Consider the following 22,500-nt stretch of genomic DNA (forward strand, 5'->3'; position numbering starts at 1 on the left):
ACCCTGGGACCACCGATGGCCTGGGAGACCCCCCAGGCGCCATTACTAGTCCACATTTGTGTGGGCCAGTTCTAAACGGCACCATGTCAAGGCATCCCAGACACGGGCGTTCACTCCCGGGCCTTGGGAGAATTGGGCCCGATATATTTGAACGAGCACAAAGGTTCACTTAAATATGTAAATTTGGACCTTGCCCAGTGAGGACAAGATGCAGAGCGTGACGCTCGTTAGATCTCGCGAGGCATTCCGAAAGTCACAAAGATTTAATGGCCTTGTCACCAAGTTGGGCATGACGAAGCCATTCGATCACGCCCCAGGAGTATCTCCCACTCTTCTCTCCAGCCATTGGCATGTTTGGAGGGATTTATAGGTTCACACCCAAATGTTTGGCCGCATTATGAACACACCTTCCTTGGTCACCAAGTCCTGGGGTGGGACTCGCATCCTGAGCTTCTGCTTAAAGATAGGGACACTACCCACTGTGTCACAAGACCTCTACTTGAAAGTATAGTTGCAGATTAAAGCTACTTTGTTCTCCTCTTCCCCAACCTGACTGAAGGCCATCTCACAAAATTGACATCCAATGTTCCCTCACAACATTAAAAGATTTTGGCTAATTTTGTATTATGGGCCCATCTCAGATAGAATCAGGGTTTGCACTGTCCAAATTTACTCCACATAGAATGCTTACAACCAGAGAGAGGAGGCATTATTTGCATCGTCTAGGCCAGATCTCAACATCGGTCAGAGTTTAATGGACTTTCTGCAAACTCACTTCAGCTTTTGAACATAGGATACTTGCACACTGCTAATAATACCTAGGCATTGTGTTATGGGAGAGGCGTTTTCAGAACCCCAAAATGTATCATGGAGTTCAACCAACCTCCCCCTTTAATGTATTGTTGCTTTTCCGAGCACACGGCCTGTTCTCCAGCTGTGATATTACAATTATGGACACGTGGTTTTTAACACAGAACAACGTTTATTCCATGAACTCAACTTACCTTTTAAATAAACATTGGATCTCTTAACACCCTTTACTTCAAAGATAACCCCGAAAATATAACAACACTAAATAATCCTTCAGTTATTCCTTTCAACATCCAAGAGACTTAACACCTTTAAACAGAAACACATCAGGTTAAAGGCATTACTTTTATGAGTTTAAATCACCCAAATGATCCAGAGATAGTTTTTCATGGCAGAGATCACAGCAGATCCAGCTCACTGCAAACACAGACACACACCCAAGCTCTTTTCTAATTGATACGAAAAACTGCAAAATGGCTGATCTAAAAACCAGCTCCACCCACACTCTGACATCACTGCATTTCTTAAAGGTACATTGCTTAAAACATCCGTTTCTTAAATTCACTCTCACATGACAATTGTCAAGTTGGTTCTTTTTAAACGAACAAGTTTGAGTTTCTAGTATAATTTGTGTCACAATTAGGAATAAACTAAGTTTTGAAAAATGCTATTCCCCTTGAAAATGTGTTGTAATGATCAAGGAGATCAGTCAACAAACTTCCCGAACTTCATCTTCCCCAGGAGTCACATTTAATATATTGACATACAAATTACGAGCCAGAGTAGGCCATCCAGCTGCTCAAGCCTGCTCCATTAGATAAGCCATGGCTAATTTGATTCTGGCCTGTATTTTCTTTCTCTGCTCCCTGTACCCTCTGTCTCCCATCCATCCATGTCCATGAAGGATCTAACACAGCCTTAAAAATATTAATAAATAGTAAAACTCTTCACTTGCCTAGATGAATGGAGCTCCAACATGCGGTGTCAGATACATAATTGTTCGAATAGCTCGTGGAACTTGTGGCACAGTACTTTAATTCAACCTCGTCGGTGATTGTTCAAAGATATCAGTTTAGTACATTGGAGAGGTCCCCGATGAGTCCGTCACTGGGTTTGCGTCACGGCTATGGAAGGTAGCTGGGTTTTACGAGTGTGCAACTGTTTTATCGGATGTGCTCCGCAATCATTAGTCTGTGGTATAAATAAAGAAAAAACACTTTTGGGCGAAATCTCCCTGACCTTTCAGCAGGCATTGTCCTCCTTGTCCTGGGAAAGCACGGAATGCAGTGTCCAAGAGATACAAGGGATGGAGGTGAATGTTTTGGGGCGTCACGCCCGTTAGAACTCGCAAGGCGTTCCGAACGCCACGTGGTGTCCCAACGGCCCGGACCGAATGCCGCAGCGACTCTGGCCTCTGGGCGAAGAGCCGGCCGCTGAAACGTGCAACATCACTGGAATCAGCTGAAGGCAATTGCTGGCGTGTGGGGTGCATGGGCGCCGGTCTAGGTGTACTCGCAGGCAGCAGGAAGATTATCAGCACACCAGGCACTCCGGTCAAGGTAGGCATCAGCCCTGGGGCCGGGCCTTGCATCTGGATGACCCAGAAGAAGCTGAGATGCAGCTGAACTGTTGGGCATCGCCCCGTGTGGCCCCTATTGGTGTTCCGATACAGCTGAGTGGCCATACACTCTAAATGGAGTTGGATACAGGAGCAGCCATTTCTGTGGTGGTGCAGGGCACCTTTGATCTTATAAAACAAGGTGTGCATACTTTAATTTTGGCTGACACGCTGGCTCGTTTGGCCACTGATACAGGGGAATGGCTGAATATTGTGCGGTCCACCCTTACTCCGGTAGCTTCTGGATTAGTCTGGATTAATTCAAAATTAGTTCTCCTTATTGTTGTGCAGGGTAGTGGCTCTAGCCTGTTGGGCCATGATTGGCTCCACCAACTGCAGTTGGATTGGTAACATATCCTCCATGTAGAATCTGGTGGTCTGTGTTTTCCAGTTTGGCTTGGGTACCATTGAAGGGACCATGGCCAAGATCCAGGTGGGCCCGAAGGTTCAACTCGGGTATTTTCGTGCTTGCCCAGTTCCCAGGCCTTACTGGCGAAAGTCAAGACTGAACTTCACTGTTTGGAGAGTTTAGGCATCATTACGCCTACCTGCTTCGCTGATTCAGCGGCGCCAGTGGTCCCCATAATGAATCCGGATAAGGTAGTCCACCTCTACAGGGGCTATAAATTAATGGTGAACACGGCTTCGAGGTTGGACCTTTATCCGTTACCGCACATCGGTATGCAACATTGGCCGGTGGTTGTACATTTACGGAATTGGATATGAGCAACGCTTACCTACAGCTGGAGCTCGATAAATCATCATGGAAGTATGTCGCGATCAATGCACACAAGGAACTCCGCGAGTACAGCCAGCTCCCATTCTGTTGATCTGCACAGTCTTCCAGCGCGACATGGAGAGCATCTGGTGCGGGTTGCCGCGCATTGTGGTTTACTTAGACGGCGTGCTAGTCACTGGGACCACAGACCAAGAACATTTGCAGAACCTCAAGGCGGTGTTGAAACGTTTTTGGGAGTATGCAAAAAAGTGCGTGTTTCACGCAAAGAAGTGATTTAGGATGTCGGGTGGATCGAGGCGGCCTGCACCTGGCTGCCGAGAAAGTGAGAGCTATCAAAATGGACCCGGCCCACGAGAAGTCACTGAGCTTCGCACTTTTCTTGGACTAGCAAATCACTAGGGACGATTTATTCCAAATCTGGCAACTTTCCTGGCCTCCCTCACTTGCTACTCAACAAGCACCAGCCTTGGGAATGGAACAAGGCACAGAATGAGGCGCTTAAGAAGGGGAAACGGTGGTTATCCTCTTCGGGGGTGTTGACGCATTTCGACCCTTCGGGACGCCCTTGTGTTCATGTACACACCAATTTTGTCAGTCCATCTCTGGCTTCGATGGTTGTTGTCCTGGTGGATGCCCACTCAAAGTGGCTGGAGGTCCACAAGATGGCGGCGATGACCTCCTGGGCGACCATGGAGCAATTGCGCATTTCTTTTTCCACCCACGGAATCCCTGAGGTGCTCATGACGGATAATGCGCCTCCTTCACCAGTGAATAATTTGACGCTTTTGTGGAAAATAATGGGATTAATGGCTTGGCAGAGAGGACCGGACAGATGGTTAAACGGGGGCTAAAGAAACTGACTTTGGGCTCAATGGACACCAGGCTGGCAAGAGTTTTATTTTCGTGCAGGACATTCTGCACGCGGTCACTGGGGTGGGCCCTGTTGAGATGTTAATGGGTCATAGGCTTCGTACACAACTGAGCTTGATTATCCCAGACATCAGTGCAAAGATGTGCCGTAACCAAATTTGCAAGGACATTCCCCAGTTCGACGTCAACCTCTTCAAGACTTCGCACCCGACGACGCGGTGTTCATTCGTAGCTTCAATGACACGGCTCACTGGCTCTCTGGGATTGTTGTCCGCCAATCAGGACCAGTGTCTTACCAAGTTTGGGTCTGGGGATGACTAATGCGATAGCATTTGGATCACATTCACTCGCGGATGTTACTCCCTCATGAGGTTCCTCGAAAGAAACCTGTCCTGGATCGTCCGGCTCCATTGCCGAACCAGCCTGCTGTGACGCCTCCAGTCTCTCTCGACACCGACATACCCACCATTGCATCTTCTGACTCTGAAATGGAGACACAGACCTCTGAGACCTTGAACGCCGATCAGCCGTCTTCCGCCATGGTGTTTCTGCCGCAGACATTGTTCACCAGAAAAATATACGCCTAGCCAATGACCTTCTGCTGCTCCTTCTCCGCCTCAGTGATCGTCGATGGGGTCTTCGGACTTTGGGAGGGAGGAATGTAATAGCCCGCATGGGGCCTACAGGGTGGGGCTGATTATCTGCCCCATGATCCTTGTGGAGTACAAGCCACCCCCCCGCTAGGGGTGGTGAATCTCTATTCACCTTTGTACAAAAGGTCAGCCAGTAAGGCACCAACCAGAACAGGAACCCGGCAGGGGTCAACCGGGCAGAGTATATATCACATTGTAAATAAAACTATGTTTCTTTATGTTACTCCGTGTGGACTTTCATGTCCTTATGAAGGTAATGACACCGAGCGAGTAACGCAGAGGCCCAGGCTATGGGCACACGGGTTCAAATCCCACACAGCAGCTGGTAGAATTTAAATTCAATTAATAAAATCTGTTATGTAAACCAAACCTCAGCATTGGTGACCATGAAACTCTCACGCCTTTGTGGCTCATTAATTCTCTTTAGGGAAGGAAGTCTACCATCCTTGCTGGGTCCCAAGGGCAACTAGGGATGGGCAATAAGCGCTGCCCTAACCAGCAATGCCCACATCTCATGAACAAATAAACAAAAATATTCAATGACCCTGCCTGTCCAATGCTCTCTGTGGAAGAGAATTCAGCTGACGAATGACTCTCTGAGAGAAAAATCTCCTCATCTCCACCTGTTTGAGATGTCTCCCATGTCATAATATCCACTCATGTATATAATGAGATGCAGACAGGCAGTGATTGACACACAGGATGACCAGTAAGCACACAACACAACACAGCCAATCACCAGACAGGACACTACCACTATAAAGCCAGAGGGCACTAGGTTTCCCGCTCTCTCGGGACCCAGCCACTGAGACAGTCAGAGTCCACGAGCTAGCACAGTGCAAACACCATGCGGTAGATAGTAAGTCTGGTCAGGCTAGTACAAGGTCTCCAGTCAGTTCAGTATAGCGTCGACCCACAGCTGAATATGTATATCAGTTCTATCGTTGAATAAAACAGTGTTGGATGTTCTCCAGTGTTAGACGTCTGTTTCTAGCTTCCCAGCATCGAGTGCAGTCCACAACGAACCTACCTGCCTAACACATCATCCCATAGTTCTATTTTTCTGTGTTAACATGCTCAATGCTTCCATGCTTTTCAGGCTGGGAGGCCACCTTGGGCACTTCTCAAAGACAGTAGAAGATACATTTAGGATGGACTAGCACACACAGGGAGTCTACATGCTGATTGTATGAGGAACACTGATGTTCCTATTCACAAAGACTTGAAGTACCCACTAAGAAAGTGCTTAAAATCGTGTCAGCCATTCTGTGTTAAACAGCACATGAAGTTGGTATTGATCCAATAGACAGATGGGCAGAATTGTGGGATGCATGCAACGTACAGAACCAATGCCTCCAGGCCATTTTGAAGGGGGATCGGCGGGATTGGCTACCTCCTGGCAGTTATGCATCATTAAGGCCACTCTGCCAGTGTCGATGTTTCCAGTTGGAATGCAGGCCCCTCTCTGTGGCCAAAATTGAGGCTGTTTCTTGATGGAAGACCTGGGTGTAGTGGTGCATCAACCATTTTTGATCCCTCCAAGCCCCCCAGGGGTACAATGGCAGAGCTCCATATTAATGGTCTGGGAGCAGTTGTCAGTTTGAAAAAAATCGTCAGGGGGCGTCACCATCTGGAGGCACTCTCTCTCTCTCCAGCAGACATCAAGCTCCAACTCCAGGGTTGGGCATGTGGCTGCCGATCTGTAACTGATGGAGAGCCACCTATTGCTCTTGGGAGTCCATTTGCCACCACTAATTGGATGTTGAACGCACTTCTTGTGCATTAATTAGTCTTCGCTAAAAATATTGCTTTCAATGTTGGGCACCAATGTCAGCATCCTGATCCCAGAAAAATAATACAATCCCTTAACACTGACCGAAAGGCAGGGTTCCCTGGCTCCAACCTCCTTTGAATACAGTGGACAGTGGCATTCACACTGAGAATGGGCAATGTGGCAATCTGCTGCATGTATGGAAGATGAGAGGTGGCCCGAAATGTGAATGTGGCCATGAGTCCCAGATCACAGAACACTTCACAAAACACTGCCCAGTGATATCTAGCGAACGCCTGATTCATCCAATCAATGGCCAAATACTCCTGTCATCGGGATTCACCCTTCCTGCTGGCAATGCACCCCCACCAGCGGGTTTCGTGGCGGTTACAATGGGAAATCCCATCGACAAGAGACGGGAAGATAGAATCCCGCATCCAGCGAACGGTGTGCCGCCAAGAAACACACGGCTGGGGCACTGGAGAACCCCGCCCAATGTTTCAGGAAGTTATACGCTGGACAGACAGACTAGGCAGCCCATTTTGGGCTTTTCCCATTTATCCGAGTGATAATACCTTTTCTTTGCTCCTGTCAAAAAAATACATTGCTTGCATTCCTTTAATACATCTGCTGTTTTGACTGCAATAATTTTGGTTACAACTTTCGGCTGTGCAATCCATGTCATAATATACACCAGTGTATCATGGTGCAGACACACACTGATGGGCACACAGTGGGACCAATCAACATACACAACACCGCAGCCAATCACCAGTGAGAGCACACGCACTATAAAGACAGGGGCATCAGAGTTCCCGCTCATTCGAGTAGCAGCTAGCTAGGAGCACAGAGCTCACAGCCTGCAACACAGACATTCACCATGTGCTGAGTGCATCGACTGGTTAGGACAAGGCAAAGGTCTCTAGTTAAAGCTGGTATCGTATTTACCCACAGTTCAAGTATGTTTAACTAGTTAACCTTTAAATAAAATAGTGTTGCACTACTTCAAGTGTTGGTGATCTGTATGTGATCCAGAACACCCAACACATCAATCCAGAGTTAGATTCATTCTGATTCAGTCCTATAATAGGACAGCCTATAATAGTAGGTCCAGTTCAGGTTACACTCACAGGCTTCGTCATCAAAGGCTGCATTGTATCAACATTTAAGCAAGTGACATAGTCAGATGCCTTAGAGGATGCATGTTATTTTTGAAAGTATCAATTTCATTTTAAATAAATTTTGACTGCATCACATTGGAATAGCTGTTCAAAAATAAAATGGTCAAAATGCGATTTGAACCAGCTTTTCCGCACCCCTGCTGGCTTGCTTACTATTTTTGGTTGCAACTGGGCAGATCTTGTCGGGTCCTCTGCGAGATTTCAGAGCCACAATGCTATAAAGGGCTGTGAATGACATCAGTCACTACTCTTTAAATCAGCTGCCTGGCCCAACATGAGCTGAAATCGTAGTTGGTTTGACACAATTGGCTGACCAATAGAATGAGCCAAGGGTTTAATCGGTTTTCGGCACTCAAGCTCTGAAAGGTTTGTGTGTTAGGTTTTAGCTGTTTTATTCCTCCGAACCTTACCTACCCAACCCTTCCAATTCTGTGCTTGAGGCTTTACATGTTATAATGACATTTATAAATACCTCCGTCATTGCTGGACACATAGCACAGCTGGCTGCTACTCAAATATACTGTAAGAGGTTTGATATAGGATCATACCTGTCCAGTGAATTCTGAATCTTGGTTGGGCCACACGGTAACAGAATTGGTGAATCTCAGAATTTTTCACAGAATTTACAGTGCAGAAGGAGGCCATTCGGTCCATCAATTTATCATGGCCAATCCACCTAACCCGCACGTCTTTGGACTGCGGGAGGAAACCGGAGCACCCGGAGGAAACCCACGCAGACATGGGGAGAACCTGCAGGCTCCGCACAGACAGTGACCCAAGCCGGGAGTCGAACCTGGGACCCTGCAGCTGTGAAGCAACTGTTCTAACCACTGTGCTACCGTGCTCCCTTGAATACTTATGTTCAATCTTGTACACTACGGCACACAGCTCTGGCAGCATGTCGATACCATGTTCATCCCAGCCCCAATTTATCAATCCAGCCCTCAAATCCCTGGTGACTATCTTGTCAACCTCTCAGTGCCAGCAACTTGAGGGGTGGGAGGGGGAGGGGCGGGGCAGGGGGGGGGGGGGGGGGGAGAGAGAAGTTTGCCTTGCTCAATGGTCCTATTGCCTCTTCTCCCTCCTACCCAATCTGTTATGTGTGGCTCCACATTCAGCCTCTCTGTGACCCTAAAGGTCAAAACAACTTGGACATCGCTGGCTATGGAAGATTCACAACTGTTTTGCTTTAGCCTTCAGGATTGTGCAGTTGAAGAGAGGGGAGTAATTCAATTAACCATTAAAAAACCCAAAATAATATTCAATATAAACTGATCTGAATACTGCACTGACTATTGTATTGTTCATGGTACCTCGAAAACTTCAGGAATATAATAAAAATTGCAATGGCTGACGCCAGTAAGGTTTCAAATAAATGGGATTCTGCCGTAATCGGTGGGGTGGGCAACTCTGGCGTCGAGTGGCGTGAACCACTCCGGCGTCGGGCCACCCCAAAGGTGCGGAATCCTCCGCACCTTCAGGGACTAGGCCGGCCCCGGAGTGGTTTGCGCCGCGCCGGACGGCGGGGAAGGGGCTTGGCGCCACGCCAGCCGGCGCCGAAGGGTCTCTGCCGGCCGACGCGAGTTGGCGCATGCGCGGGAGAGTCAGTGTGTGCTGGCATCATCCCAGCGCATGCGCAGAGGGCTTTGTTTCCGCACCGGCCATGGCGGACTGCTACAGCCGTCGGTGCGGAAGAATAGAGTGCCCCCACGGCACAGGCCAACCCGCGGGCCGGTGGGCCCCGATCGTGGGCCAAGCCACCGTGGGGGCACCTCCCGGGGATAGATCCCCCCGTACCCCCCCCCCCGAGAACCCTGGAGGCCGCCCGCGCCGCCAGGTCCCGTCGGTAAGGATCTACTCTAATTTACGCCGGCGGGACCGGCAAAAAAACGGGCGGCCACTCGGCCCATCGCGGGCGGGAGAATCGCCCGGGGGGGGGCGCTGCCAACGGCCGCCGACAGGCGTGGCGCAATTCCCGCCCCCACCAAATCTCTGGCGCCGGAGAATTCGGCAGCCGGCGGGGGCGGGATTCACTCCGCTCCCCGGCAATTTTACACTAAATCACTCGATGTGAGTGAGGGATTTCAAAGCATCATCGTTGAACATTATTGTCGCTGTGCTTTGGTGCCAATAAGTGCTTTTAGTGGCTTGATTATGTCTTGGACTTTTAAAATGAACATCATTTGTGTTAATGTAGATTCTATTAAATAGGGTGGAATTAAATTCAGTTAAATAGTGTGAAGAATGGTGAATTGTTTGGCCGTTCACCTTTCAGAATAACTTGGTGTCCTTGTAGATCCTGTACTGTGGCGTGATACCCCAAAATGTCACAGGTCAATCAGCATTCAACCAGAGCATCAAAAAGAAAGGCCGACGCAGCATAAAATAAAACAAAAAATAAACAAACTGGCTGTTAGTCTTTGGATTATAGGCAGCAAAAGGTTAAGGCTCGGTGAAGGTACATAGGACAGCACAAGTAAGATGAGGAGGTAAATTATGTTCAGACTAGTCTTCTTAATTGGAGTTGTTTAGGTTGAATTTGTGGGTCTATTGAATTGGCGTGAACGCTGGTTTGGATGCTAATGAATAACCTCTGTACGGGAATGAGGTGCTGTTCCCTAACCTCGGTGGTGGGCCATCCATTTTCTGAATGAGATCTAGCCCAGTGGCAACTGTAACTTGCCAAGGAAAGTGCGGAAGTTGCCAATGATAAATACTTAGCAGGGATTTAACGTTACAAAAGGGTGAATTTTGTTATCGCATCTGCTCAAGCGGTATCTTACAAAACCACCAAGGCCATTTTAGCTGGTCTCCAAGAACCCTCATTGCATTTTTGATGATCTTAATTAAGGGCCACAGGAAGATATTCAGCAAAATCGCAAAAGCAGTTTTCAATTGCTTACACGGGAATGATATCCAATTTAAAGAATCCCAATACTCGCTGTAAGCTCTGTGGAGTATCTTGTCTTATAGGCATCAGCCGTAGCCCAGTTGGTATCACAGACTCCCCTCTGAATGTCATTCCCCTTAGTAACAAGTATACCGCTTTGGACACTGTTGGGGGGGGGGACTTACCAGGGGTAAGCCTTGGGGTACAGGTCTCTGGCACAGAGTCTGTCCCTGTTGCTCAGAAGGGAAGGGGGAGAGAAGTAGAGCATTAATCATTGGAGACTCCATAGTTAGGGGGATAGATAGGAGATTCTGTGCCAGGGTCCGTGATGTCTCGGATCGTGTGTCGGGATCCTTAAGGGGGAGGGGCAGCAGCCTCAAGTCGTGGTCCACATAGGTACCAACGACATAGGTAGGAAAAGGGATAGGGACGTAAGGCAGGAATTCAGGGAGCTCGGGTGGAAACTTGGATCTAGGACAGAGTTATTATCTCTGGGTTGTTACCCGTGCCACGTGATAGCGATTGTTCGTCCCATGACCTTTGGGGAATGGGAGAGTTTCAGTTTACTGTTGGAGCATTTCAACTTAGTCAATATTAGTTGATCCACTAGGCATAAACAGTAAAATTTAACATCAGCCTAAAACCCTGAGAATCAATGGAATCCGATTGGTCAGTTAAATTAAGACTGCAACCAGTTCAGAATAGGTCACGAAACTTGGCTTTGTATAGTGCTTATTCCTGAGAAACATCTGCAAAGCTTTATTCCTATCGAACGTCTGTGACTTAGGTAGTCAAATACAGCAGGCATTTTATGACCTAAACCAGCCTGCAATCGAGACATTTATTTAGATTCATTCATGGTAGCGAGGGAGGCCATTCAGCCCATCAAGTTAATGCAGAGGAAAGCAGTGAGAAAAATAATTGGAACAAAATGAAGGCTCGGTGGAGTTTATATATGTTATAAAGTTTACATATTATTTATATGTTTGATGCCATAGAGACATTACATCCCGGTAATTTATTGCTCACTCAGGTTGTGATATAATTAAAATTCTCAGGTAAGATTAGGTACTGAACTCGCTTGTTCTTATCCATTGTTCATCAGGTAATTCCGCCGGGGTATCCATTACTCTATTTTACCTCAGGATTTATCCTGAGAGGTGATAGGATGCAGTTAAAAGGCAAATTTACACAATAAAGGCTTTCCTTTTTTCAACCTAGTCACAAAACTCCAAGGTCTCTTAAGTGCAGTAAAAGATGGAAAAGTACAGCAATTGATTGACACATCAAATCACTGTCCAATAAACAATTACTGTTTAGATCTGAAATAATTTGAGTGAAATAGGTTGGAGATGTATCGAGCATTTTAACCTTTCTGTTTACGTCTATTGTATTCTCCCATGCAGGAATAAACTTCCAAACTCCAAAGTTCCTCTCTGGTCAAAATAAGTCCATTCTGCTCATAATTAAGCATTTCATTGAGCTATTGCCGTGCATCAGAATGTGATATTTTTAAAGGATAGGCTTGCAGACCATGAAGATACAAACAAACAAGAGCTTTATTGGAAAGGCGTTTTCTCTACAGATTGTTAGGATTTTGCGTGGATATTTGCCCACGCAAATGGGCGATGATGTCATCAATAAGTCATGTGATTACACTCTTAACGTGGCCTTGTTCCAACTAGGAGAAAACATGAAGGGCGGGGTTCTCCAAAATCCCGGCCAAGTGTTGATGCCGGCGTCAAAACTAGCGCGAGCGACGCCGGCGTCAAAGGACCTCCAGGCCCAGGCATTCACCCCCTTCCTCAGTGCTGTGCGCTGCTCCGGCGCTGAAGGTAGACCCGCCACAGTTACTCGTGTCAGCCTCCTTTGTGGCATCTGCTGTTTCCTTGAGCATGCCGTCACTGCGTTTGCGGCGCTACCTGTCTGGAGTCATGTCCGGCTTACTTGAATCAGCTGTGGCTAGTTGATGCTCCCCTTCTGGAGTCTGGTCTGTTTCACCTGAATCAGTTTTGGTTTGTCAATGCTCCCCGTCTGGAGTCTGGTCTGTTTCACATGAATCTTCTGAAGTTTTGTGATGCTCCCCGTCTGGAGTCAAAACATTCAGGAATGCATTTGCTTGTGGAGAGGCTCAAGCGAATGAGGTTTGAAATAACGTAGTGTCACCGGAGTAACCAATAGTCTCACTGTGATTGTCGAGTGCCTCTGTACACACTAGCTGAGGTCTGTCACGTTGCACATCTGGTATGGGAAGTGGGATGCCGTCGTCACTTGTCGCATGTACAGTGGGTAGAGGCTCATTGTCTTCTTGCTTTGCACTTGAGCGTGGCAGACCTGCATCGTCTGCTGCTGGTTACTCAGAGGAGGTTGCTAGACCCTCATGGTCTTGTTCATGCAAGGACTGCGCTCTGGAGTCTTGCGTTCCTTCCATCATGGAGTCCGTCCAGGGGCTCGGTGTGGAGGCTTGTGTCACTCCCTCTGTGGAGTCTTGCAGCGTTCCTTGTGTGGAATCGTGCATTGGTCTCGCTGTGGAGACTGTCATCACTTCTTGTTCATGCAAGGACTGCGCTCTGGAGTCTTGCGTTGCTTCTATCGTGGAGTCTGTCCACGAGCTCGCTGTGGAGGTTTGTGTGGCACTGGAGTCAATTTCTGTGTGGAGACGTGCAGTTGTCTCGATGTGGAGTCTTTCCTCGCTTTCTGTGTAGAGGCTGGGACCCTTTTTGGTGCGTGGACCACTCTCTGTTTGGAGTCGGGGACTCTTCGCAGAGCATGGACCACTCTCTGTGTGGCAGCAGGCCGCTCTCTGTGGGCTTGTACCGCTCTCTGTCTCTTGGCGTCAGGCCGCAGCATAATCCTGCACTCACGAGTTGGGTGTCATATATGTTGACTCGTTGCGGTTCGGATTTGGTGCTGGGGTCGCCACCTCCAATGATGAAATTCTCGTCTGAATTGTTGTCAACAAAAAACATATCATCTTCTAGGGCAGTGCTAACTGCTTTTTGAAGGGTTCTGTGGAGGTTACTTTCAGCTACTGGTCGAAGTTCAGGCATTGTGCTGTCGTTCCAGGTGAAAGAATCTTGTTTTGAGGCGTTAAAATATTTTTTTCTTGTTTTGGGACATTTCCCCTTTAAGTGGGTGTGGCCCGGGGCCTCTGACATTACGATGCTTGTGACGTAGAGCATAGGAAGCGATTGCGCATGTGCAGATCGCTCTTCCTTTACTTTGTGCATTTCTCTCAACTGCGCATGTGCGGCACCTTTTCCAAGATGGCCGCCAATCAAAATTGCCGTTCGTTGCTCCGGTACCTTGGCCTCGTGGTTAGTATTAGCGCCTCTTTTACCGTTTTCTGTTGGTTTCTTTGTCTTTTCCTCACAGTATCGTTCGAACTTGTCCAGAACTGTCTGGAATTCACTCTTGTCTTGCCCTTTGGAGGACTTGAATGTTTTGAAGATTTCTTCTGCTCTTGCACCCGCGATGGTGAGCAGAAGCTCTGTCTTTTTAGCATCGGCCACGTCTTGTAGGTCGGCAGCTACCAGGAAGATCTCAAACCTTTGCCTGAATGCACGCCAGTTCGCACTGAGATTGCCGTGGCACCTGAGCCGCTGTGGAACCGGAATCTCGAACATCTTGTCTGGGTGCTTTTGCTGGTTGTCACAGTTTGCTGAGTTGAAACTATATGGATTTAAACAGTCACTCCTTGATATCATGTTTTGTTATGCTCTTGACGTAGCATAAGCTGCTTCCTTGATGTGCACTCTGACAAAGGAAGGTTCAGACTTGGAGATAGCTTCAACACGTTTATTTAACTGTTAACAATTCTCCAACTTGGATTCAACTCTCCTGTTAATCCTGCTATAGCTACTTAGACAAACTAACCAGTCTGCTACAATCCACGTGGTGGGTGGGATGTGTTTCCATCAACCCTGCCTGTACTCACTAAGTGTCTTCACTGGAAAGAGGATGATCATGTGTGCTGTGTCCTTATATATGGGTTGGTGTAATGCCCCCCTGTGGTAGTGTCACCTCTGTGTGTGTCGTGACTGCCCATTGGTCGTGTCCTATCTTACTGACCTATTGGTTGACTGTCTGTGTGGCATGTCTCAGGTGCTCCCTCTGGTGTCTAGCTAGGTGTAGTGTGTTCACATTTACCCCTTGTGTATTTACTGTGATGCATATCACCACAGCCGTGGTGCGCATGCGCGGACCCGCATTGGCCGTGTTGGGCTGGCTTTCGGTGCTGGAGCAGCGCATAGCATTCCGGCGGCGTGCTAGCCCCCGAGGAAGGGGAGAATGACTGGGGTTGGAGGCCCGTGGACGCCAGCGTCGCTTGCGCCGGTTTGGAGAATCCCGCCCCAAGGTTTATCAAACTGTTTACCGCTGTTGCCAGTTAGGATTAAATAAAGAGTGAATTTTCCTGCTAGAATCCAGGTTATTTGGTCTGTACAGCTGTTTTCATTAATTGAATAATAGATTCTTGAACATTTGGCGTAGTTTGCTGTATTGATTGAAAAATCTACTGCCGTCTAGCACAGGCTTAGGAAATTAAATATTTGCGAATCATTGTCCAATTAAAGTCAACTCCAGCATTTCATTGTGTGCTGTCTCCTTGTTACTGTAAACTGTAAATTGAGATTAGCATCACTGATTAATGTTACAACATGTCTGTTCAATTCTCCACTCAAGATTTGAAGCCAATTTAGCCAAAATATATCAGAGACAATTGTGTCCATACTTGCAGGACTCATCAGGTTCTCGAAGTGGCCTGGGTGATGCAATGTTTCCAGCATTTAACTTCAGCTACTGTGTCAAAATGTTGTTCGTCCCATGACCTTTGGGGAATGGGAGAGTTTCATTTTACTGTTGGAGCATTTCAACTTAGTCAATATTAGTTGATCCTCTAGGCATAAACAGTAACATTTAACATCAGCCTAAAACCCTGAGAATCAATGGAATCTGATTGATCAGTTAAATGGAGACCATTAGCACTTTCACTTTTGGTTAGAAAAAATGGAGTTATTGACTTATTTGCATTTCTCTCACTCTTACATATATAGATTACATAGAACATACAGTGCAGATGGAGGCCATTCGGCCCATCCAGTCTGCACCGACCCACATTGATCCCTCACTTCCACCCTATCCCCGCAACCCAATAACCCCTCCCAACCCTTATGGACACTACGGGCAATTTAGCATGGCCAATCCACCTAACCTGCACGTCTTTGGACTGTGGTAGGAAACCGGAGCACCCGGAGAAAACCCACGCAGACACGGGGAGAACGTGCAGACTCCATACAGACAGTGACCCAGCGGGGAATCGAACCTGGGACCCTGGCGCTGTGAAGCCACAGTGCTATCCACTTGTGCTACCGTGCTGCCCTGTCTTGGTCCTCCATGCAAAGCATTGTTCTTAGTTGGCTGGATTCATAGACTAATATCATTCCTACAGTGCAGAAGGAGGCCATTCGGTCCATCAAGTATGCATCAAACCTCTGAAAGAGCACTCTACCTAGGTCCACTCCACCAGACACCCCAACCTATCCCCGTAACTTAACCTGCGCATCTCTGGAAACGAAGGGGCAATTTATCGTGGCCAATCCACCTAACCTGCATATCTTTGGACTGTAGGAGGAAACTGGAGCCCCCGGAGAAAACTCACACACACTCTACAGGGATCTGCAACCTCAGAGTCCCTGTGGCCTCACCTGAGTAGGATTTACCCTCTGAGCGAGACGGGGCTAGCCCCCTTTCTTAGACTGTAGGGGCATAAATACCTCGGCCCGGGCGTGGACAAGGCACGGGAGACCTTTTCGGGGGGTAGGAGGTGTAAATTGCAAGGAGAATAAATCAAAACATTTCGACAGTCATCGCCCCCGAGTGGTCGTTTGCCTGAGACTTTACAGGGAGAAAGTGCAAATACCGCACAGTTGCCCAAGGCAGGAATCAAACCCGGGTCCCTGACATGTGCTAACTACTGTGTCATCGCGCCGATTGTTGACTGAGATGCTGCACAATATCGCCCATTGATTTTCTCTCTTTCTTTTTCCATGCCTTACTGTGAATGAAGTTCGGAAAACTCCTTCCAGGTGTGTGTGTGTGTGTGTGTGTGTGTGTGTGTAGGTGGTGACTGCGTCCACAACACACAGCCAAAGGTTTACAGCTGGCTGTTGCCTGCATTGTGAGAGTGTCGGTTTACCCAGTGTTTATTTGTTGTTCCTGCCACCTGATGACTATACCTGATGTTCTCATGAACGTGAACCCTATCAAGATTTGACCATTCCATTATGAAACACTGATGCTACTTTTCGAACTACTCACACTCAAAGATTTGTTGGAAACAACAATGAAGATCCAACATTGGTTGGTACTGGTCCTCAGTGAAGAAACGGGAAATTGCTCCTCTTGCACTACCTGTTGGCTTGTAGACGACAGCCTGTCTCCCACTGCTACTGGAGCTTTACCAGCATCTGCCCTTGGAAGGAGTTTTCAACTTTAAAAGCAGGCTTGTATTGCTGATCGGCATACACAAGGTGGAAAGTCAGTGCATGTATAGCAATGGAAGTTCTATATTGCACTATTTAGAACTGAACGGCTGGTTGGAGGGGTGGGGTTGGCGAAAGGATGGGGGGGGGGAATGGGGGAGGAGGGGGGTAAGTGTTGTCTTCCTGCACACTTTGAATAGCACGGAGTGCACATTTTGTGTGCGCTCTAGAATTTTCAGCCAGTGAACCAGAAATCATGCTGTGTAAATAAGCTGACCTAAACAACAGGCCTCTTATATGCCGAGGCCTTCATTTTATGGTCTGCATTATTTTGGCACCGATATCTAAAACTGGTTCAGACCTGATTAAGAAGTAACATTGTTTTAATGTACAGCACAGAGACAGCACATTCAGACCAGCGGCTCGCTACCTGTGCTCATATGCTCCACATGAGCCTTTTCCCACCCAAATTCAACTAACTCTATTAGCAGACTCCTTTTTCTCTTGTGTAATTAGCCGCTGATGCTTGAATGCGTCTACGCTATTCAGCTCAACTACTCCTGTTGGTAGTGCTGTTCGAGAGGGAGTTCCAGGATTTTGATCCAGCGACAGTGAAGAACTGCGATATATTTCCAAGTCAGGGTGCTGAGTGACTAAAAGGGGAACCTCCAGGTGGTGGGGATCCCAGGTATCTGCTGCCTTTGTCCTTCCAGATGGTAGTGGTCATGGGTTTGGACTGAGCTGCCGAAGGAACCTTGGTGAGTTACTACAGTGCATCTTGTTGATGGTACACACGGCTGCCACTGTTCGTCGATGGTGGAGGGATTGAATGCTTGTGGAAGGAGTGCCAATCAAGCGGCTGCTTTGACCTGGATGGTATGAGCTTCTTGAGTGTTGTTTGGAGCTGCACTCACTCAGTCAAGTGGAAGGCATTCAACCCCCTCTTTAGCCTTGTAGATAGCGGATAGGCATTGGGGATTCAGGAGGTGAGTGACTCACCACAGAATTCCTAGTCTCTGACCTGCTCTTGTAGGCACACTATTTTTATGGCTAGCCCAATTCAGTTTCTGGTCAGTTGTAACTACTAGGATATTGATAGTGAGGGATTCAATGGTAATGCCATTGATTGTCAAGATTGTTAAAATTGCACTTTTTATTAGGTTAGACACACAGAAGTTTCCATTATCTGGAGACAAAAACCTGGGGCCATAAATATAACATAGACACCAATAAATCCAACACCTGTGGCCCATGGAGGGCCCCCTAGCAGAGGTAACTGCCTCCTGCCCTCATCAAACCTATATTCTCCGCCCCCCCTCCCCCTCCGCCACCACCTCTCACTTCCATCCCTTTAACTGATTGGGAGGGCGGTGGCTTCTTCTTCTTCAGAGCAAAGTGGCCATCACGCCTATTGGCACTTTGGAGATTGTAGAGCTGCTGACCCTCCAATTGACAGCAGCTCCTGGGTGCCGGTGACCTACCTTAATAGGGACACCAGTCTTGACAGTAACCAATTAGTTGCATGACCTCAGAGAAATGTACCCAGGGTTCCCATGAATAGCCTATTCTGGGTTGCCCCAGCCTCACAACCCTCCCCCCCTACCCCTCCCCACCTGACATTCCAGCCTGCCATCAGGACCCCCCCATTACAGGAATTATATTCTTATCCAAATAAGACAACACCACCACTGAGTATCCTGACGATATTTTAATTTCCTCACTTTGTCAAGTAAATCATTGAGACACCTTTCTAATAAGCGGTGTGCTTTCTTTAAAGAAGCACTCGTACAGGGACTTCATGCTGACAATCCCCTGTCATTAAACTAACTCCGAGTAATTGGGACAAAACTCTTCTCTTCCTGGAAGCTATATGCAGCAAAGGGTTTGGACCACCTCCATCCAGTGGGCATGTGAGTCTACAGGATGAGGTGGCATACAGTTCACCATATTCCTCAGGGAGAATGTATGGAGAATGTTAACATTTGCTCAAAGTGGAAATGTCAAACTGATACAGGCAGAAGTGATGACCTGAGGCTGGGATGCATTGTTGGGGCAGTGGAGATGGAACTTTACCCCGATGGCAACTTATTCTTTGGAATTAAACTCATGGCTACCAAATATTGAAATATGGTCCTTCCTCAATATGCACAGTGTTCAAATTGAGCACAAACATTTCTCAACAACATTGATTAGTTAAAAAGGACGGGGAAGCACCTGTTATATGACGAGATAGATTTTCTTTTTCTTTTCCATTCTCCTTGGGCTTCTGTTACATGTATTCTGGGAGAGAGCCAGCTGGCCTAAATCCAAGGCTTGACTTGATGTCCTCTTTCAACATCAACTCGCAAATTACTTGTTCACACACAATGCAAGCTGGCTTAAATGATCTCAATCCAAGTTGACTTCGAATGGATTCACAGCTGGATTGAAACAATTTTATTTCACACTGGCTCTGCAATTAAATGTTTCTTGAATCCGGAACTCTCTCCCTGGAGGAGAGAGTCTCGTTCCATTTTGTACCAGTCGGTTCCGATTTTGATGCCCAACGTATCAACAATGCAAGTTCAGTGTTGATTCAAAGCTAAAGTTGCTCAGCACCATCTGTAAACATTTAGTTCAAATGCACCATGAGTCATCCACGCTCAATACGTTCTCAGTAAGAACACTGCGTGACAGTGGGATGCAATGGTACACATGCAGTGTACTCATGTTAAACGCCACACGGGATCACCTGCATCCATATTGTAACGTGGTTAGTTGGACCAAAACAAGCTAGTGGCTGTACATCATATTATCCCAAGTTTATGCTGCTTACCCACTGGAATTAGGAGGTCAGAAGACTCTTATGCTTTTGATTAGGCATCTCTTCTTCTCCCTTTAGCTCTGTCGTAAGAAACGTCAGAATAGATCACAGCATCCTCGTCAACAAGGTGTGGGAAGAAAGTGGTCCTTTCTAAGGAATGCACTCCCAGTTATGTGTGCTTAGTCAGACATGAAATAACAAAGATCTTTTGAAAGATCAAATACTTCCTCTACAATCTCAATAGTCAAATTTCTTTCTAAAAAATTAAAAGAATACATTTTGAGCATTAATTTAGTCCTGAGATTTGGGAGATAGAAATATTTCACTTATCGATATATCTGTAGAGTAATGGAGTCGTCTTATGGGACTTCGTAGAATCATAGAATTTACAGTGCAGAAGGAAGCCATTCGGCCCATTGAGTCTGACGCGGCCCTTGGAAAGAGCACCCTACTTATGCCCACACATCCACCCTATTCCCATAACCCAGTAACCCCACCTTTTTGGACACTAAGGGCAATTTAGCATTGCCGATCCACCTAACCTGCACATCTTTGGACTGTGGGAGGAAACCGGAGCACCCGGAGGAAACCCACGCACACACAGGTGTTATATTAAAACCCCTGCTAGCATGTTATATTACTTTGTGCAACATATGTTACTCAGTTGCTTCTTGCCGGTATGATCTTTAACTCGATGTTGATTAACACTCGTAATCTTTCAATTAGAGCAAATACTTTATTGAGTAATGTTAACAAAGAAACTGTGAGTTTGTTCTCTCTCCAACACTTATACTAGATGTTTAATAAACAAGATTGAATAAGAATTAACTATGATTAACTAGACCTACACTCTGAGCTGCCTCTCTCTATCTCTGGTCACTATCCACACAAAGAGGTGGATCTTGGCTTGAGTCAGTCTTTTTATACCCATCTCTAGAGCTGCCATCTAGTGATTACTTAGCTGTTATGTCTATACATTAACCCCTTGTGTACATACAGATATGCAGACTCCGCACAGACAGTGACCCAAACTGGGAATCGAACCAGGGATCCTGGGGCTGTGAAGCAACAGTGCTAACCACTGTGCTACCGTGCCACCCTTCATTCATTATCAGCTTTAAATTTGACTTTCTACATTCTTATATTTCAAGTTTTAAAAAAAAAATACTATTGCAAATGTTATCAGAACCAAAAATGAACAGCTAACACAAGCGTTATAAATTGAATCCTTTAGCAAGCTTCTGTGACATGGTTTGGATGTGAACAAATGACAGGGCCATAAACTGCTTCCCTGCCTCACCTCACAAATGGCAGTATAAATCAGGCAAAGGGCTTTGTGAAATGTACTCTATACACTTCATAGAAGTATAGTTTTCTTGGAATTTACTTCTATCCACTTGAACTGTTTTACGATGTGACACCAGGTTCACGGTGCAGTTACTGCGGCACTCCCACCTCTCGGCAACACAGTTCAGACTTTACATCCCACTCAATGAATGGAGCAGAGAAACTGCAGAATCACAGAATTGTTATGGTGCAGAAGGGAGTCATTTGGCCCATCATGTGTGCGCAGGCCCTCTAAGCCAGCATTGTGGCTCAGTGCCATTCCCCTGCCTTTTCTCCGTACCCCTGCACACTGGTTCTATTCAAGTAATCACCTAATGCCCCCTTGAATGCCTCGATTGAACCTGCCCCCTCCTCACATCCAGGCCGTGCATTCCAGGCCCAACCACTCGTTGCGTGAAAAACATTTTTCTCACGGCACATTTGCTTTTTTTACAAATCATTTTAAATCGGTGCCCCCTTGTTCTTGATCCGGTTGCGAGTGGGATCAGTTTCTACCCATCTACTCTGTCCAGTCCCCTCATGATTTTGAACATCTCTATCAAATATTCTCTTAGCCTTCTGCTCTCCAAGGAGAATGGTCAAAGTGTCTCCATTCTATCCCCATAACTGAAAGTTCTCATCCTTGAAACCATTTTTGTAAATCTCTTCTGTACTCTCTCCAATGCGTTCACATCCTTCCTATAGTGTGGTGCCCATGCTGTACACAATACTCCAGCTGACGTCTAAACTAGTGCCCTGTATAAATTCAGCACTACCTCCTTGCTCTTGTAACTAATCCCCTATTAATAAAGCCCAGAATACTATATGATTTATTAACTTTTGTCTCTACCTTCAATGATCTATGCACATATACACCCAGGTCCCTCTACTCCTGCATTCCTTATATAAATTTTACCTATTATTTTATATTGTCTCTCCATATTCTTCCTACTAAAATGCATCACCTCACAATTCTCCTCATAGAATTTTATCTGCGACCAATCTTCTCACTCTACCAACTTGTGTGTGCCCTTCTGAAGCCCTCTTCAGAGTTTACAATGCTTTCAGGTTTTGTGTCATCTGCGAACTTTGAAATTGTCCCCTGCAGACCATGATCTAGACTATTAAAATATATCAGGAAAAGCCTGGGTCCCATACCGACCACTGGGGAACACCACAAAACTTCCTCCTGCCTGAAAAATAACCATTGACCATTACCCTCTGCCTCACGCCACTGCAGTACTGATGTGGGTGCTGCACTGTCACAGGTGCCATCTATCCAACGAGATGCTAAACTGAAGCCTCGTCTGCCTGTCAGGCGAGATGTAAAAGCTCCACAGACACTATTTCAACCAAG

This window comes from Scyliorhinus torazame, chromosome 21, assembly GCF_047496885.1.
Source record: "Scyliorhinus torazame isolate Kashiwa2021f chromosome 21, sScyTor2.1, whole genome shotgun sequence".
In the NCBI taxonomy this organism is placed as follows: domain Eukaryota; kingdom Metazoa; phylum Chordata; class Chondrichthyes; order Carcharhiniformes; family Scyliorhinidae; genus Scyliorhinus; species Scyliorhinus torazame.